The sequence below is a fragment of the Osmerus eperlanus genome, chromosome 7, assembly GCF_963692335.1.
Source record: "Osmerus eperlanus chromosome 7, fOsmEpe2.1, whole genome shotgun sequence".
Classification (NCBI taxonomy): Eukaryota; Metazoa; Chordata; class Actinopteri; order Osmeriformes; family Osmeridae; genus Osmerus; species Osmerus eperlanus.
In genome coordinates this window covers 22545314-22559196 of record NC_085024.1, presented here as the reverse complement: position 1 = coordinate 22559196, position 13883 = coordinate 22545314, and positions in this window count along the sequence as shown.

Genomic DNA, 13883 nt, shown 5'->3' with positions numbered 1-13883 from the left:
AGAGTTCCCTCTACAGGTATGTTTTGGATTGGATTTTAAGATTTTTGACCATATTTGTCTTCCCTTATTGTCCGGCCCATAACTCTGCCTAGAAAGGCCCTACATGCCCCAAACGTGGTCTGGTCTGCTCATCAGAGTCCCCTCTACGGGCGTGTTTTGGATTGTATTTAAAAAAAAATTGACCATATTTGACTTCCCTTTTTGTCCGGCCCATAACTCTGCCTAGAAAGGCCCTACATGCCCCAAACTTGGTCTGATCTGCTCATCAGGGTCCCCTCTACGGGCGTGTTTTGGATTGGATTTTTTTTTTTAAATGACTATATTTGTCTTCCCTTTTTGTCCGGCCCATAACTCTGCCTAGAAAGGCCCTACATGCCCCAAACTTGGTCTGGTCTGCTCATCAGAGTCCCCTTTACAGTTATGTTTTGGATTGGATTTTACGATTTTTGACCATATTTGTCTTCCCTTTTTGTCTGGCCCATAACTCTGCCTAGAAAGGCCCTACATGCCCCAAACTTGGTCTGGTCTGCTCATCAGAGTCCCCTCTACGGGCGTGTTTTGGATTTTTTATTTTTAAATGACTATATTTGTCTTCCCTTTTTGTCCGGCCCATAACTCTGCCTAGAAAGGCCCTACATGCCCCAAACTTGGTCTGGTCTGCTCATCAGAGATCCCTCTACGGGTATGTTTTGGATTGGATTTTAAGATTTTTGACCATATTTGTCTTCCCTTTTTGTCCGGCCCATAACTCTGCCTAGAAAGGCCCTACATGCCCCAAACTTGGTCTGGTCTGCTCATCAGAGTCCCCTTTACAGGTATGTTTTGGATTGGATTTTAAGATTTTTGACTATATTTGTCTTCCCTTATTGTCCGGCCCATAACTCTGCCTAGAAAGGCCCTACATGCCCCAAACGTGGTCTGGTCTGCTCATCAGAGTCCCCTCTACGGGCGTGTTTTGGATTGTATTTAAAAAAAAATTGACCATATTTGACTTCCCTTTTTGTCCGGCCCATAACTCTGCCTAGAAAGGCCCTACATGCCCCAAACTTGGTCTGATCTGCTCATCAGGGTCCCCTCTACGGGCGTGTTTTGGATTGGATTTTTTTTTTAAAATGACTATATTTGTCTTCCCTTTTTGTCCGGCCCATAACTCTGCCTAGAAAGGCCCTACATGCCCCAAACTTGGTCTGGTCTGCTCATCAGAGTCCCCTCTACGGGCGTGTTTTGGATTGGATTTTTTTTTTAAATGACTATATTTGTCTTCCCTTTTTGTCCGGCCCATAACTCTGCCTAGAAAGGCCCTACATGCCCCAAACTTGGTCTGGTCTGCTCATCAGAGATCCCTCTACGGGCATGTTTTGGATTGGATTTTAAGATTTTTGACCATATTTGTCTTCCCTTTTTGTCTGGCACATAACTCTGCCTAGAAAGGCCCTACATGCCCCAAACTTGGTCTGGTCTGCTCATCAGAGATCCCTCTACGGGCATGTTTTGGATTGGATTTTAAGATTTTTGACCATATTTGTCTTCCCTTTTTGTCTGGCACATAACTCTGCCTAGAAAGGCCCTACATGCCCCAAACTTGGTCTGGTCTGCTCATCAGAGTCCCCTCTACGGGCGTGTTTTGGATTGGATTTTTTTTTTTAAATGACTATATTTGTCTTCCCTTTTTGTCCGGCCCATAACTCTGCCTAGAAAGGCCCTACATGCCCCAAACTTGGTCTGGTCTGCTCATCAGAGTCCCCTCTACAGGTATGTTTTGGATTGGATTTTAAGATTTTTGACCATATTTGTCTTCCCTTTTTGTCTGGCCCATAACTCTGCCTAGAAAGGCCCTACATGCCCCAAACTTGGTCTGGTCTGCTCATCAGAGTTCCCTCTACAGGTATGTTTTGGATTGGATTTTAAGATTTTTGACCATATTTGTCTTCCCTTATTGTCCGGCCCATAACTCTGCCTAGAAAGGCCCTACATGCCCCAAACGTGGTCTGGTCTGCTCATCAGAGTCCCCTCTACGGGCGTGTTTTGGATTGTATTTAAAAAAAAATTGACCATATTTGACTTCCCTTTTTGTCCGGCCCATAACTCTGCCTAGAAAGGCCCTACATGCCCCAAACTTGGTCTGATCTGCTCATCAGGGTCCCCTCTACGGGCGTGTTTTGGATTGGATTTTTTTTTTTAAATGACTATATTTGTCTTCCCTTTTTGTCCGGCCCATAACTCTGCCTAGAAAGGCCCTACATGCCCCAAACTTGGTCTGGTCTGCTCATCAGAGTCCCCTTTACAGTTATGTTTTGGATTGGATTTTACGATTTTTGACCATATTTGTCTTCCCTTTTTGTCTGGCCCATAACTCTGCCTAGAAAGGCCCTACATGCCCCAAACTTGGTCTGGTCTGCTCATCAGAGTCCCCTCTACGGGCGTGTTTTGGATTGGATTTTTTATTTTTAAATGACTATATTTGTCTTCCCTTTTTGTCCGGCCCATAACTCTGCCTAGAAAGGCCCTACATGCCCCAAACTTGGTCTGGTCTGCTCATCAGAGATCCCTCTACGGGTATGTTTTGGATTGGATTTTAAGATTTTTGACCATATTTGTCTTCCCTTTTTGTCCGGCCCATAACTCTGCCTAGAAAGGCCCTACATGCCCCAAACTTGGTCTGGTCTGCTCATCAGAGTTCCCTCTACAGGTATGTTTTGGATTGGATTTTAAGATTTTTGACCATATTTGTCTTCCCTTATTGTCCGGCCCATAACTCTGCCTAGAAAGGCCCTACATGCCCCAAACGTGGTCTGGTCTGCTCATCAGAGTCCCCTCTACGGGCGTGTTTTGGATTGTATTTAAAAAAAAATTGACCATATTTGACTTCCCTTTTTGTCCGGCCCATAACTCTGCCTAGAAAGGCCCTACATGCCCCAAACTTGGTCTGATCTGCTCATCAGGGTCCCCTCTACGGGCGTGTTTTGGATTGGATTTTTTTTTTTAAATGACTATATTTGTCTTCCCTTTTTGTCCGGCCCATAACTCTGCCTAGAAAGGCCCTACATGCCCCAAACTTGGTCTGGTCTGCTCATCAGAGTCCCCTTTACAGTTATGTTTTGGATTGGATTTTACGATTTTTGACCATATTTGTCTTCCCTTTTTGTCTGGCCCATAACTCTGCCTAGAAAGGCCCTACATGCCCCAAACTTGGTCTGGTCTGCTCATCAGAGTCCCCTCTACGGGCGTGTTTTGGATTTTTTATTTTTAAATGACTATATTTGTCTTCCCTTTTTGTCCGGCCCATAACTCTGCCTAGAAAGGCCCTACATGCCCCAAACTTGGTCTGGTCTGCTCATCAGAGATCCCTCTACGGGTATGTTTTGGATTGGATTTTAAGATTTTTGACCATATTTGTCTTCCCTTTTTGTCCGGCCCATAACTCTGCCTAGAAAGGCCCTACATGCCCCAAACTTGGTCTGGTCTGCTCATCAGAGTCCCCTTTACAGGTATGTTTTGGATTGGATTTTAAGATTTTTGACTATATTTGTCTTCCCTTATTGTCCGGCCCATAACTCTGCCTAGAAAGGCCCTACATGCCCCAAACGTGGTCTGGTCTGCTCATCAGAGTCCCCTCTACGGGCGTGTTTTGGATTGTATTTAAAAAAAAATTGACCATATTTGACTTCCCTTTTTGTCCGGCCCATAACTCTGCCTAGAAAGGCCCTACATGCCCCAAACTTGGTCTGATCTGCTCATCAGGGTCCCCTCTACGGGCGTGTTTTGGATTGGATTTTTTTTTTTAAATGACTATATTTGTCTTCCCTTTTTGTCCGGCCCATAACTCTGCCTAGAAAGGCCCTACATGCCCCAAACTTGGTCTGGTCTGCTCATCAGAGTCCCCTCTACGGGCGTGTTTTGGATTGGATTTTTTTTTTAAATGACTATATTTGTCTTCCCTTTTTGTCCGGCCCATAACTCTGCCTAGAAAGGCCCTACATGCCCCAAACTTGGTCTGGTCTGCTCATCAGAGATCCCTCTACGGGCATGTTTTGGATTGGATTTTAAGATTTTTGACCATATTTGTCTTCCCTTTTTGTCTGGCACATAACTCTGCCTAGAAAGGCCCTACATGCCCCAAACTTGGTCTGGTCTGCTCATCAGAGATCCCTCTACGGGCATGTTTTGGATTGGATTTTAAGATTTTTGACCATATTTGTCTTCCCTTTTTGTCTGGCACATAACTCTGCCTAGAAAGGCCCTACATGCCCCAAACTTGGTCTGGTCTGCTCATCAGAGTCCCCTCTACGGGCGTGTTTTGGATTGGATTTTTTTTTTTAAATGACTATATTTGTCTTCCCTTTTTGTCCGGCCCATAACTCTGCCTAGAAAGGCCCTACATGCCCCAAACTTGGTCTGGTCTGCTCATCAGAGTCCCCTCTACGGGCATGTTTTGGATTGGATTTTAAGATTTTTGACCATATTTGTCTTCCCTTTTTGTCTGGCACATAACTCTGCCTAGAAAGGCCCTACATGCCCCAAACTTGGTCTGGTCTGCTCATCAGAGTCCCCTCTACGGGCGTGTTTTGGATTGGATTTTAAGATTTTTGACCATATTTGTCTTCCCTTTTTGTCCGGCCCATAACTCTGCCTAGAAAGGCCCTACATGCCCCAAACTTGGTCTGGTCTGCTCATCAGAGTCCCCTCTACGGGCGTGTTTTGGATTGGATTTTAAGATTTTTGACCATATTTGTCTTCCCTTTTTGTCTGGCCCATAAATCTGCCTAGAAAGGCCCTACATGCCCCAAACTTGGTCTGATCTGCTCATCAGGGTCCCCTCTACGGGCGTGTTTTGGATTGGGTTTTTTTTTTAAATGACTATATTTGTCTTCCCTTTTTGTCCGGCCCATAACTCTGCCTAGAAAGGCCCTACATGCCCCAAACTTGGTCTGGTCTGCTCATCAGAGTCCCCTCTACGGGCGTGTTTTGGATTGTATTTTAAGATTTTTGACCATATTTGTCTTCCCTTTTTGTCTGGCCCATAACTCTGCCTAGAAAGGCCCTACATGCCCCAAACTTGGTCTGGTCTGCTCATCAGAGTCCCCTCTACGGGCGTGTTTTGGATTGGATTTTAAGATTTTTGACCATATTTGTCTTCCCTTTTTGTCTGGCCCATAACTCTGCCTAGAAAGGCCCTACATGTCTGGTCTGCTCATCAGGGTCCCCTCTACGGGCGTGTTTTGGATTGGATTTTAAGATTTTTGACCATATTTGTCTTCCCTTTTTGTCCAGCCCATAACTCTGCCTAGAAAGGCCCTACATGCCCCAAACTTGGTCTGATCTGCTCATCAGGGTCCCCTCTACGGGCGTGTTTTGGATTGGATTTTTTTTTTTAAATGACTATATTTGTCTTCCCTTTTTGTCCGGCCCATTACTCTGCCTAGAAAGGCCCTACATGCCCCAAACTTGGTCTGGTCTGCTCATCAGAGATCCCTCTACGGGCATGTTTTGGATTGGATTTTAAGATTTTTGACCATATTTGTCTTCCCTTATTGTCTGGCACATAACTCTGCCTAGAAAGGCCCTACATGCCCCAAACTTGGTCTGGTCTGCTCATCAGAGTCCCCTCTACGGGCGTGTTTTGGATTGGATTTTTTTTTTAAATGACTATATTTGTCTTCCCTTTTTGTCCGGCCCATTACTCTGCCTAGAAAGGCCCTACATGCCCCAAACTTGGTCTGGTCTGCTCATCAGAGTCCCCTCTACGGGCGTGTTTTGGATTGGATTTTTTATTTTTAAATGACTATATTTGTCTTCCCTTTTTGTCCGGCCCATAACTCTGCCTAGAAAGGCCCTACATGCCCCAAACTTGGTCTGGTCTGCTCATCAGAGTCCCCTTTACAGGTATGTTTTGGATTGGATTTTAAGATTTTTAAACATATTTGTCTTCCCTTTTTGTCCGGCCCATAACTCTGCCTAGAAAGGCCCTACATGCCCCAAACTTTGTCTGGTCTGCTCATCAGAGTCCCCTCTACGGGCGTGTTTTGGATTGGATTTTTTTTTTAAATGACTATATTTGTCTTCCCTTTTTGTCCGGCCCATAACTCTGCCTAGAAAGGCCCTACATGCCCCAAACTTGGTCTGGTCTGCTCATCAGAGATCCCTCTACGGGCATGTTTTGGATTGGATTTTAAGATTTTTGACCATATTTGTCTTCCCTTATTGTCTGGCACATAACTCTGCCTAGAAAGGCCCTACATGCCCCAAACTTGGTCTGGTCTGCTCATCAGAGTCCCCTCTACGGGCGTGTTTTGGATTGTATTTTAAGATTTTTGACCATATTTGTCTTCCCTTTTTGTCTGGCCCATAACTCTGCCTAGAAAGGCCCTACATGCCCCAAACTTGGTCTGGTCTGCTCATCAGAGTCCCCTCTACGGGCGTGTTTTGAATTGGATTTTAAGATTTTTGACCATATTTGTCTTCCCTTTTTGTCTGGCCCATAACTCTGCCTAGAAAGGCCCTACATGCCCCAAACTTTGTCTGGTCTGCTCATCAGAGTCCCCTCTACGGGCGTGTTTTGGATTGGATTTTTTTTTTAAATGACTATATTTGTCTTCCCTTTTTGTCCGGCCCATAACTCTGCCTAGAAAGGCCCTACATGCCCCAAACTTGGTCTGGTCTGCTCATCAGAGTCCCCTCTACGGGCGTGTTTTGGATTTTTTATTTTTAAATGACTATATTTGTCTTCCCTTTTTGTCCGGCCCATAACTCTGCCTAGAAAGGCCCTACATGCCCCAAACTTGGTCTGGTCTGCTCATCAGAGATCCCTCTACGGGTATGTTTTGGATTGGATTTTAAGATTTTTGACCATATTTGTCTTCCCTTTTTGTCCGGCCCATAACTCTGCCTAGAAAGGCCCTACATGCCCCAAACTTGGTCTGGTCTGCTCATCAGAGTCCCCTTTACAGGTATGTTTTGGATTGGATTTTAAGATTTTTGACTATATTTGTCTTCCCTTATTGTCCGGCCCATAACTCTGCCTAGAAAGGCCCTACATGCCCCAAACGTGGTCTGGTCTGCTCATCAGAGTCCCCTCTACGGGCGTGTTTTGGATTGTATTTAAAAAAAAATTGACCATATTTGACTTCCCTTTTTGTCCGGCCCATAACTCTGCCTAGAAAGGCCCTACATGCCCCAAACTTGGTCTGATCTGCTCATCAGGGTCCCCTCTACGGGCGTGTTTTGGATTGGATTTTTTTTTTTAAATGACTATATTTGTCTTCCCTTTTTGTCCGGCCCATAACTCTGCCTAGAAAGGCCCTACATGCCCCAAACTTGGTCTGGTCTGCTCATCAGAGTCCCCTCTACGGGCGTGTTTTGGATTGGATTTTTTTTTTAAATGACTATATTTGTCTTCCCTTTTTGTCCGGCCCATAACTCTGCCTAGAAAGGCCCTACATGCCCCAAACTTGGTCTGGTCTGCTCATCAGAGATCCCTCTACGGGCATGTTTTGGATTGGATTTTAAGATTTTTGACCATATTTGTCTTCCCTTTTTGTCTGGCACATAACTCTGCCTAGAAAGGCCCTACATGCCCCAAACTTGGTCTGGTCTGCTCATCAGAGATCCCTCTACGGGCATGTTTTGGATTGGATTTTAAGATTTTTGACCATATTTGTCTTCCCTTTTTGTCTGGCACATAACTCTGCCTAGAAAGGCCCTACATGCCCCAAACTTGGTCTGGTCTGCTCATCAGAGTCCCCTCTACGGGCGTGTTTTGGATTGGATTTTTTTTTTTAAATGACTATATTTGTCTTCCCTTTTTGTCCGGCCCATAACTCTGCCTAGAAAGGCCCTACATGCCCCAAACTTGGTCTGGTCTGCTCATCAGAGTCCCCTCTACGGGCATGTTTTGGATTGGATTTTAAGATTTTTGACCATATTTGTCTTCCCTTTTTGTCTGGCACATAACTCTGCCTAGAAAGGCCCTACATGCCCCAAACTTGGTCTGGTCTGCTCATCAGAGTCCCCTCTACGGGCGTGTTTTGGATTGGATTTTAAGATTTTTGACCATATTTGTCTTCCCTTTTTGTCCGGCCCATAACTCTGCCTAGAAAGGCCCTACATGCCCCAAACTTGGTCTGGTCTGCTCATCAGAGTCCCCTCTACGGGCGTGTTTTGGATTGGATTTTAAGATTTTTGACCATATTTGTCTTCCCTTTTTGTCTGGCCCATAAATCTGCCTAGAAAGGCCCTACATGCCCCAAACTTGGTCTGATCTGCTCATCAGGGTCCCCTCTACGGGCGTGTTTTGGATTGGTTTTTTTTTTTAAATGACTATATTTGTCTTCCCTTTTTGTCCGGCCCATAACTCTGCCTAGAAAGGCCCTACATGCCCCAAACTTGGTCTGGTCTGCTCATCAGAGTCCCCTCTACGGGCGTGTTTTGGATTGTATTTTAAGATTTTTGACCATATTTGTCTTCCCTTTTTGTCTGGCCCATAACTCTGCCTAGAAAGGCCCTACATGCCCCAAACTTGGTCTGGTCTGCTCATCAGAGTCCCCTCTACGGGCGTGTTTTGGATTGGATTTTAAGATTTTTGACCATATTTGTCTTCCCTTTTTGTCTGGCCCATAACTCTGCCTAGAAAGGCCCTACATGTCTGGTCTGCTCATCAGGGTCCCCTCTACGGGCGTGTTTTGGATTGGATTTTAAGATTTTTGACCATATTTGTCTTCCCTTTTTGTCCAGCCCATAACTCTGCCTAGAAAGGCCCTACATGCCCCAAACTTGGTCTGATCTGCTCATCAGGGTCCCCTCTACGGGCGTGTTTTGGATTGGATTTTTTTTTTTAAATGACTATATTTGTCTTCCCTTTTTGTCCGGCCCATTACTCTGCCTAGAAAGGCCCTACATGCCCCAAACTTGGTCTGGTCTGCTCATCAGAGATCCCTCTACGGGCATGTTTTGGATTGGATTTTAAGATTTTTGACCATATTTGTCTTCCCTTATTGTCTGGCACATAACTCTGCCTAGAAAGGCCCTACATGCCCCAAACTTGGTCTGGTCTGCTCATCAGAGTCCCCTCTACGGGCGTGTTTTGGATTGGATTTTTTTTTTAAATGACTATATTTGTCTTCCCTTTTTGTCCGGCCCATTACTCTGCCTAGAAAGGCCCTACATGCCCCAAACTTGGTCTGGTCTGCTCATCAGAGTCCCCTCTACGGGCGTGTTTTGGATTGGATTTTTTATTTTTAAATGACTATATTTGTCTTCCCTTTTTGTCCGGCCCATAACTCTGCCTAGAAAGGCCCTACATGCCCCAAACTTGGTCTGGTCTGCTCATCAGAGTCCCCTTTACAGGTATGTTTTGGATTGGATTTTAAGATTTTTAAACATATTTGTCTTCCCTTTTTGTCCGGCCCATAACTCTGCCTAGAAAGGCCCTACATGCCCCAAACTTTGTCTGGTCTGCTCATCAGAGTCCCCTCTACGGGCGTGTTTTGGATTGGATTTTTTTTTTAAATGACTATATTTGTCTTCCCTTTTTGTCCGGCCCATAACTCTGCCTAGAAAGGCCCTACATGCCCCAAACTTGGTCTGGTCTGCTCATCAGAGATCCCTCTACGGGCATGTTTTGGATTGGATTTTAAGATTTTTGACCATATTTGTCTTCCCTTATTGTCTGGCACATAACTCTGCCTAGAAAGGCCCTACATGCCCCAAACTTGGTCTGGTCTGCTCATCAGAGTCCCCTCTACGGGCGTGTTTTGGATTGTATTTTAAGATTTTTGACCATATTTGTCTTCCCTTTTTGTCTGGCCCATAACTCTGCCTAGAAAGGCCCTACATGCCCCAAACTTGGTCTGGTCTGCTCATCAGAGTCCCCTCTACGGGCGTGTTTTGAATTGGATTTTAAGATTTTTGACCATATTTGTCTTCCCTTTTTGTCTGGCCCATAACTCTGCCTAGAAAGGCCCTACATGCCCCAAACTTTGTCTGGTCTGCTCATCAGAGTCCCCTCTACGGGCGTGTTTTGGATTGGATTTTTTTTTTAAATGACTATATTTGTCTTCCCTTTTTGTCCGGCCCATAACTCTGCCTAGAAAGGCCCTACATGCCCCAAACTTGGTCTGGTCTGCTCATCAGAGATCCCTCTACGGGCATGTTTTGGATTGGATTTTAAGATTTTTGACCATATTTGTCTTCCCTTATTGTCTGGCACATAACTCTGCCTAGAAAGGCCCTACATGCCCCAAACTTGGTCTGGTCTGCTCATCAGAGTCCCCTCTACGGGCGTGTTTTGGATTGGATTTTTTTTTTTAAATGACTATATTTGTCTTCCCTTTTTGTCCGGCCCATTACTCTGCCTAGAAAGGCCCTACATGCCCCAAACTTGGTCTGGTCTGCTCATCAGAGATCCCTCTACGGGCATGTTTTGGATTGGATTTTAAGATTTTTGACCATATTTGTCTTCCCTTATTGTCTGGCACATAACTCTGCCTAGAAAGGCCCTACATGCCCCAAACTTGGTCTGGTCTGCTCATCAGAGTCCCCTCTACGGGCGTGTTTTGGATTGGATTTTTTTTTTAAATGACTATATTTGTCTTCCCTTTTTGTCCGGCCCATTACTCTGCCTAGAAAGGCCCTACATGCCCCAAACTTGGTCTGGTCTGCTCATCAGAGTCCCCTCTACGGGCGTGTTTTGGATTGGATTTTTTATTTTTAAATGACTATATTTGTCTTCCCTTTTTGTCCGGCCCATAACTCTGCCTAGAAAGGCCCTACATGCCCCAAACTTGGTCTGGTCTGCTCATCAGAGTCCCCTTTACAGGTATGTTTTGGATTGGATTTTAAGATTTTTAAACATATTTGTCTTCCCTTTTTGTCCGGCCCATAACTCTGCCTAGAAAGGCCCTACATGCCCCAAACTTTGTCTGGTCTGCTCATCAGAGTCCCCTCTACGGGCGTGTTTTGGATTGGATTTTTTTTTTAAATGACTATATTTGTCTTCCCTTTTTGTCCGGCCCATAACTCTGCCTAGAAAGGCCCTACATGCCCCAAACTTGGTCTGGTCTGCTCATCAGAGATCCCTCTACGGGCATGTTTTGGATTGGATTTTAAGATTTTTGACCATATTTGTCTTCCCTTATTGTCTGGCACATAACTCTGCCTAGAAAGGCCCTACATGCCCCAAACTTGGTCTGGTCTGCTCATCAGAGTCCCCTCTACGGGCGTGTTTTGGATTGTATTTTAAGATTTTTGACCATATTTGTCTTCCCTTTTTGTCTGGCCCATAACTCTGCCTAGAAAGGCCCTACATGCCCCAAACTTGGTCTGGTCTGCTCATCAGAGTCCCCTCTACGGGCGTGTTTTGAATTGGATTTTAAGATTTTTGACCATATTTGTCTTCCCTTTTTGTCTGGCCCATAACTCTGCCTAGAAAGGCCCTACATGCCCCAAACTTTGTCTGGTCTGCTCATCAGAGTCCCCTCTACGGGCGTGTTTTGGATTGGATTTTTTTTTTAAATGACTATATTTGTCTTCCCTTTTTGTCCGGCCCATAACTCTGCCTAGAAAGGCCCTACATGCCCCAAACTTGGTCTGGTCTGCTCATCAGAGATCCCTCTACGGGCATGTTTTGGATTGGATTTTAAGATTTTTGACCATATTTGTCTTCCCTTATTGTCTGGCACATAACTCTGCCTAGAAAGGCCCTACATGCCCCAAACTTGGTCTGGTCTGCTCATCAGAGTCCCCTCTACGGGCGTGTTTTGGATTGGATTTTTTTTTTAAATGACTATATTTGTCTTCCCTTTTTGTCCGGCCCATAACTCTGCCTAGAAAGGCCCTACATGCCCCAAACTTGGTCTGGTCTGCTCATCAGAGTCCCCTCTACGGGCGTGTTTTGGATTGTATTTTAAGATTTTTGACCATATTTGTCTTCCCTTTTTGTCTGGCCCATAACTCTGCCTAGAAAGGCCCTACATGCCCCAAACTTGGTCTGGTCTGCTCATCAGAGTCCCCTCTACGGGCGTGTTTTGGATTGGATTTTAAGATTTTTGACCATATTTGTCTTCCCTTTTTGTCTGGCCCATAACTCTGCCTAGAAAGGCCCTACATGCCCCAAATTTGGTCTGGTCTGCTCATCAGGGTCCCCTCTACGGGCGTGTTTTGGATTGGATTTTAAGATTTTTGACCATATTTGTCTTCCCTTTTTGTCCAGCCCATAACTCTGCCTAGAAAGGCCCTACATGCCCCAAACTTGGTCTGATCTGCTCATCAGGGTCCCCTCTACGGGCGTGTTTTGGATTGGATTTTTTTTTTTTAATGACTATATTTGTCTTCCCTTTTTGTCCGGCCCATTACTCTGCCTAGAAAGGCCCTACATGCCCCAAACTTGGTCTGGTCTGCTCATCAGAGTCCCCTCTACGGGCGTGTTTTGGATTGGATTTTTTATTTTTAAATGACTATATTTGTCTTCCCTTTTTGTCCGGCCCATAACTCTGCCTAGAAAGGCCCTACATGCCCCAAACTTGGTCTGGTCTGCTCATCAGAGTCCCCTCTACGGGCGTGTTTTGGATTGGATTTTTTTTTTAAATGACTATATTTGTCTTCCCTTTTTGTCCGGCCCATAACTCTGCCTAGAAAGGCCCTACATGCCCCAAACTTGGTCTGGTCTGCTCATCAGAGATCCCTCTACGGGCATGTTTTGGATTGGATTTTAAGATTTTTGACCATATTTGTCTTCCCTTATTGTCTGGCACATAACTCTGCCTAGAAAGGCCCTATATGCCCCAAACTTGGTCTGGTCTGCTCATCAGAGTCCCCTCTACGGGCGTGTTTTGGATTGGATTTTTTTTTTAAATGACTATATTTGTCTTCCCTTTTTGTCCGGCCCATAACTCTGCCTAGAAAGGCCCTACATGCCCCAAACTTGGTCTGGTCTGCTCATCAGAGTCCCCTCTACAGGTATGTTTTGGATTGGATTTTAAGATTTTTGACCATATTTGTCTTCCCTTTTTGTCTGGCCCATAACTCTGCCTAGAAAGGCCCTACATGCCCCAAACTTGGTCTGGTCTGCTCATCAGAGTTCCCTCTACAGGTATGTTTTGGATTGGATTTTAAGATTTTTGACCATATTTGTCTTCCCTTATTGTCCGGCCCATAACTCTGCCTAGAAAGGCCCTACATGCCCCAAACGTGGTCTGGTCTGCTCATCAGAGTCCCCTCTACGGGCGTGTTTTGGATTGTATTTAAAAAAAAAATGACCATATTTGACTTCCCTTTTTGTCCGGCCCATAACTCTGCCTAGAAAGGCCCTACATGCCCCAAACTTGGTCTGATCTGCTCATCAGGGTCCCCTCTACGGGCGTGTTTTGGATTGGATTTTTTTTTTAAATGACTATATTTGTCTTCCCTTTTTGTCCGGCCCATAACTCTGCCTAGAAAGGCCCTACATGCCCCAAACTTGGTCTGGTCTGCTCATCAGAGTCCCCTCTACGGGCGTGTTTTGGATTGTATTTTAAGATTTTTGACCATATTTGTCTTCCCTTTTTGTCTGGCCCATAACTCTGCCTAGAAAGGCCCTACATGCCCCAAACTTGGTCTGGTCTGCTCATCAGAGTCCCCTCTACGGGCGTGTTTTGGATTGGATTTTAAGATTTTTGACCATATTTGTCTTCCCTTTTTGTCTGGCCCATAACTCTGCCTAGAAAGGCCCTACATGCCCCAAACTTGGTCTGGTCTGCTCATCAGGGTCCCCTCTACGGGCGTGTTTTGGATTGGATTTTAAGATTTTTGACCATATTTGTCTTCCCTTTTTGTCCAGCCCATAACTCTGCCTAGAAAGGCCCTACATGCCCCAAACTTGGTCTGATCTGCTCATCAGGGTCCCCTCTACG